The sequence below is a fragment of the Brachyhypopomus gauderio genome, chromosome 1, assembly GCF_052324685.1.
Source record: "Brachyhypopomus gauderio isolate BG-103 chromosome 1, BGAUD_0.2, whole genome shotgun sequence".
NCBI lineage: Eukaryota > Metazoa > Chordata > Actinopteri > Gymnotiformes > Hypopomidae > Brachyhypopomus > Brachyhypopomus gauderio.
This window is the reverse complement of record NC_135211.1, coordinates 12,890,137-12,896,402: the sequence shown is the minus strand read 5'-3', so window position 1 is coordinate 12,896,402 and position 6,266 is coordinate 12,890,137. Positions and strand designations below refer to the sequence as shown.

General features: G+C 40.5%; 1 long non-coding RNA gene across 1 annotated transcript; it reads right to left on the bottom strand.

Moving 5' to 3' along the window:
• Nucleotides 1–273: 273 nt before the first annotated feature.
• LOC143508985 (uncharacterized) lies at nt 274–1,920 on the bottom strand. The gene is made up of 3 exons (XR_013129567.1): nt 1,891–1,920; nt 444–560; nt 274–353 (listed from the first exon to the last, which is right to left on the bottom strand). It is a non-coding gene; the product is annotated as an uncharacterized LOC143508985 (long non-coding RNA).
• Nucleotides 1,921–6,266: the final 4,346 nt, after the last annotated feature.

Sequence of the window (6,266 nt, the reverse complement as noted above, 5' to 3'; positions counted from 1 at the left end):
AATTGAAATTACAGTACAGGAGGTTAAAATAAGTGTTGAAATTGTGAAGATTGCAATTGTCTACTACAGAGTATACACATCCAAGGAGCAGGAAAAAAAGCAATGTGTTGTGTTGTGGAGAGATGTTTCTACTCTCCAGTTTAAGTGCAGGACAAAATGAAATTTAACCCATTGAGTAAATACACTTCACTTTACAAGATTGTGGAGTCTTTTGAACTACCTACGGATTAATGACCGTACACAAGACACCAGAACGCTTTTCACAGACCTGTCGCCAAACCAAAGGTCTCCTCTTGTCTGCTTCATGTGCTTCACCCATCTTCACGCCCAGAGAGGGTCACCAGGGCTTAAAGCTTCAATATGTAGAGTCTAACATCAGACTTCAGTGAAAGGGGAGGTAGTCTCCACCTAATGCAGAATTTTATTGAAAAGGCTTTGCTCACCACGTTCTGTGTTGGCCTGTGCATTTCTCTTGTCCTACCACTACAGTCCACCGCCCACACACTCAGGTCTTCTGTCTGACTCCAATCTGTCATCAACAGAATCTTCTGCTTTCCAATCTAGGCTCAGGACAAGTGAAGAATAGGTGTTAAAAAAAATAAAAATAAACTTTTATAAATAATTCATTCTATGCAACAAGGAGCGGTTCAGTCTCAAGAGGAAAACATTTAATTGTTTATGTTAATCTTAAATGCCAAAAAGGTTTTGCAGAAGGGGAATTGTTTCACTGTGTCTGATTGGCTTGCTAGAACTCTCTCTTGCTCACAGTTTCTCCTCATTGGCTACCAGTTGGTCAGCTAGCTCACGTAACTACAGCAGATAGGACTTGTGTATCAGGTCAGACTGACCTCAGTAATTTGAACACATTTCTCCCTTGTCAGCATTAAGGCATGTTGCTCTTAGAATGTGTACTGTGAGTTTGGTTTTAGCTTGGGCTCACTGGTTGCACTGATTTCACTGGGTCATTCTTGCATCTTAGAATATGTTTACCTCATTTCTAACGGATAGTAAATGGAGAGCACACTCAGCACACAAAGTCAGTTCCATGTTCCCTCTCAAGTCACATTGTGAAACGTTGAAATAGATTGCTATAAAAGTATGTATTATAAAAGTACAGAAGAATATATTCTGATTATTATTCCATAGCTGTAATTAAAAGTAAATGCTGATGTCAAATAGTCTAAAGTATTAACCATAACTATTAAAGTCATTTCAATCTAAATACTTTAAATGGATACATATACACAGATGTTTTGTTTTGTTTTTATTTTCATAACATTATACATGTATTACAGGTATTTTCATGAACTATTGGTATTGTTTTTAAATGTAGCATTCAGTCTAGGTTTTGTTATATTAGCATATGTGCCAGAAATGTTGTGTTGTGTATTATTTAGCCCTACAAGTACACTAATTGAAATTGGACTGAAACAACTCATGTCAGTATCTGTTAAATGTCTGGATTTCAGAATGGGTGTACCACAGGTATGCTCAGCATCAAACAAATGGACATTCCTTTTTTTTTTTAATGTATATTCGGCTGATTTAATCAGTATTATTGTACTTTTAGCATGTAGAGAACACTAGCAGGTAATTATGAAGTCATCTTTTGAACAAAACGCAACGCTAACATTTTCAAAGCTCAATAATTGCCACAACAAGGTAATAATTGTCCTTTGAATTTTAATCATTTTCTACAAAAAAAAAATGGAGTGAGTATTGTGATGGTTTGCCATGGTAATTTGTTTTCATTTATTGTCACTCATTTATGTATTCATTGCTTAAAAATGCATTTTGTGTGAGAGACTCACAATTAAGGGGCTAACATAATGTGCCTCATCAAATATGCCTCTAGCCTGTGGCCTATCATACAGCCTTTGAAGTACTGACCGTGCCGATGATCAAGAGGTCAGCTCCAGCAACGTGCACCGAAACAACGTCCATTTTAACAATAAAGTTCACCACGCAGATGGCAAGGAGAACGCCCTACACTGGCAGTCACATTATTTCAACGGCAACCTTAATACCTGACAGCCTACGTACCTAAAATAGGACAGAAGGTGGGGGGAGAAATCCAATTTGAACCCGTGGCGTGCCGGACCGGTCCGCCTCGGCATTCCGGCTCGGTTGAAAAGGAAAAGGGTCGGACACGAATACAATGGGGTCGCCGTCACGCTGGCATTTCTCCGGGTGAGAGTCCACGATGGGGGAGATGGATATGTGATATGGGCCGTGAGTAATGGGGGTCTGCGGCGGCGGCATTTGTCACCTGTGCGTGTGCGCGCAGCATACGAGCGCACAGATTGAGTAGGATATCACACACTACATGTCATTAATCTTCCTACAAACAACACCGCGCGTGTTTTCTACAGCAGCAAGACACTGCCACCTGCTCCTGGCATTTAGATATATGGTGAGTGTCGTGATGAATCACTGATAACTCTAAGCTTATGGGAATGCTTTATCCGTGACATCCTTGCATCCACTGCAGTGCAGATGCCACTTTTTTATAATTAGGCTTTTATAGCTGTTGACATGTTTTACTGAAAATTTCAAGGGTTTCTGCTGGACATGGAAAAATCAAACTCGAGACACATATGCAGCACTTTTGTTTCATGTACCTTTGGCTTCCAATCGAGCTCTCGTGGCATATAAGACTGCAAAGCCTGCCTAACAGCCAATAAAAACCCACAGTTGTAGAAAGTGCCTCTCCCATGTGTGAAAAACATCTTCAGGCTTCAGGACAAGCGCAGCAGTGATACCATCTCATTTACAGATGAGCCAACAACCCATAAGAAATGAACAGGGAAGAGGAGGCGAAAACACGGCCGCCGGCTACAGGTGGGTCATGGTCAGCGTTTCCTTCTTTAACATTTTGAAGTTATAGACAAAAGCAGTCTTAGCTTTTGGTGTAATAAATTATTCATGCACCCCCTTGTGAGTAGCTTCTTTGCACCAGCACTGAGAGCAGAGTTTTCTGTGCAGCCGCAACCACCTGTTGGGGGGGGGGGACACACCTGTTGGGAAAGGCATAATAAAACTGAGCCCTGAATCCAGTGCACCCATAATAAATCATTCCACTTTTTCCATGCCAACCCTTGCACACTCGAGCCTGATGTATAATGTGGAAAATTAGTCAACATTACTGATGATGACCAATAGCTCATTTGCATTTTTTATCTTTAACTGCATGATAACAAACCTGACCATGTACTTCTTTCCAGCCGAGTTGCTTAAGGAAAGAACCAGCAGGTTAACAAATAACAGTGCAGCTCTACAGTTAAAACAGCAGAAGTAAACTTTTCAAAGGCTTGAAAGGCTATGCCCTGTTCACAGCGCTGCAATCAATCTGTAAAGCTCACTTATCTCTTCAGTAGTGGACTACTGATGTTCAAATCCTTCTGGGGCAGGGGCTTGGGGAGCACGATTCAAAGTTTGCGGTGTGTCACATACAACAGTGGGTTAATGGGATCTGCCTTCCTCAAAGGATTCATTACTCCATTTACATAATTTCCAGGAGATATACGAGAGATTCTAATCAGTGTTGGGGCTCATACAATGCCGTGGATGCTGGAACAAATTGTCTCAGTTTTGGGGCATTTGCATGTAAATGCTGATACTCATGTTGATATCAGTAAATACATTTCAAACATGGTTTCAGGGTTGCAAACGTTTTTTTTTTAAGAATTAAAACTAAAGCAGGGGCAGAGCTAGGAACCATAGCTTCATTGGATTGAACTGAACCTGAACACAAATTCACATTATACATTCAGCGGCATGGGTGGAATATTACAGTAAAATCTTTAGAGTAGTTAGATGGCCCACTTCAGCAGGCTTTGTCAGAGCAGCATGGATGAAATCAGATGAGTTTAGTAGTGCACCATTTAACAATCTGAATTTGTGTTAAATAAGCATAATTTCATGTAAACGCTAAAAGCCTATTATCAATATCAGCTTAGCAAATCCTGCATATATACTGAACTGATAATCTTACAATAGATGCAGAAGTGCCATTGCAATTAAAGTCATTTATAATCCATATACATGAGAAACTATTTCTCATACAGCTTCTCTAACAACGCAGCTTGTCAGACAAGCCATACTGCACAACACCTGTTTCTTATTACACACATGATAAAGGCCAGATCTGCAGTAGCTTGGTTGGTCACCAACATGAACCAGCTGGTCGCTGACAACATCTAGAGTGCATGCCCTTCAAAAGCTTTCAGAATGAAGGTGACGGGCAGAAACCCTCGGCACCCTCTGTAGTCAAACAGCAATTTCCTTTGCGGGGACCCTTTCGTTGCTTTCATTTGGTCCCAGCACAGCTTCGCTGGGGCTTCTGATGTCGATGTGTGGACATCCACACAGATAGCCAAGTTACTGAGGCAGCGCTCTGCAGTCAGACCCGCTGGACTCGGGGAGAGTTCAAAAGCATCATGGGTACGGGGACTCCAGTATGTTGCAGGCTGATAAATGTACCGCATGCCACGCCTCAATATGTGGGACATGTGAGGGGACACTGCTGCTTTAATTTCATTTGAAAGAGAATGAGTGGCAGGAGCATCAAAGAGTGTTGAATATTAATGGGATGTTTACTCCAATTTCACCTAAACGTGGAGGCCTGTGAGGACTACGGGCTGCGTGTGAAAATAAATCTCTCTAAAAAAACAACAATGGTCTCAGAGAAATCAGCAGCTACTCCTCAAAGCTGAGTCAGTTTCCTATCCAATTTCCCCTCAGTGTCTATAAGAGCATTATGAGAATACATTTTTAAAGGGTTAGCAACAGGACTTTACCTTCTCCAAAAAAACAGAAGAAACGCATTTCAAAAATACAAAAGTAAATCATAGCAAGAGATGTTAAGGTCCATCATGTAGAAGAAAGCCTGCGAAGATGTTGCAGTTATTTAACAATCATGCATGTTAAAATAACATTCAAGGCCATTACACGTGTCCCCTGAATAACAGAAAGTCATTGTTTTGTGATAAAGGCAGAAACGTGCTGCTGCTTCTGATCATGGGTTCATAACAATATTACAAAATGGTATGATGGCCGACACGTTCTAGAGCGAGTCTGCCAGCCTCTTCTGAAGGCGGATCAGAAGCGGCCCTCCACGCTGGGGAAAACAACGGCCAGGAAGAAAAGCCTTTATCGAAACCTTAATCATTTCCTCCCTCCACATACTTCCAGGAGCAGGAGAGAGAATAAAGGGCCCGACCAAGCGCGCCATGTTGTCATTTGAAATGGATTCCTCGATTGTGAATTTCTGCAGTCTCATCGCTCCACGTGTGCACCAGCAGAAACGAGCGAGCGAAGATGGCGTCCTGTGGTACTTTGGCGATTCATAACCCGTTTCTGAACATTATTGCTTTCGTTTTAGATTTTACAAGACATACAGACTTCCAATTAGAAAACGTGCACTATTTTCATTTGATTGACATCTATTTCGTTAAAAGAAGCCATTATACGTTGATGTTGTAGTATTTGGTCACGGTAGTCCGAGGAGTTTTTTTTCTAGTCCGTATTTGAGGCCAGACAACTACTTGGCGTTAAAACAACAAAGGAAAAGCTTTTTGGTGTAACCGCAAGCCAATTAATTGTGAGTTGAAACTTGGTAGGAAAGAATGTTAACGTCAGCAAAAAAGATATCACCGGTGATAAGTATCGCAACAACCGTTAATGTTCAATACAAATCGTATTTTAGATAAATGAATTCTGTTCACACTTATGATTGTCAGCATACTGAGTCAAAATCCATCTTTAACAGAGCACACCAAGGTAGCCAATGGCTGTAAAAAAAAATAATAAAAATGAAATAAAAAAGCATAACTCAGTGATATTCCATTTGAGGCCTCTTTAAAATATCAACAAATGACACGAAACTCCCCAATGACATTACTGTGCGATTTAAGCTCACAGGCAAATTGAGTATTCCGCTATCTCTGCAAACATACTCTCCAACGCTTTGCACATCAAATTCAGAAGACGTGGAAGTGGAGAGGTTTCATTATGATAATACTACAAAGATGAAATCCCTAAGGGGCAAGAAATGGAGGAATATCCCCATGAGAAAATAGTATTTAAAATTGTTTATAAATGAATATATCTATGAGACTGTTACCATGTCTGTTATTCAAGATATAGTCATGCATTTTGTCATGCCAAAAGGCCTTTGAGAGAGAAAAAAATAAATTCAGGATTGTATTTGTGTGGAAGTTTACATTTAGTTTGTTTTAATTTCAAAATAGGAAAATAGTGTTCTT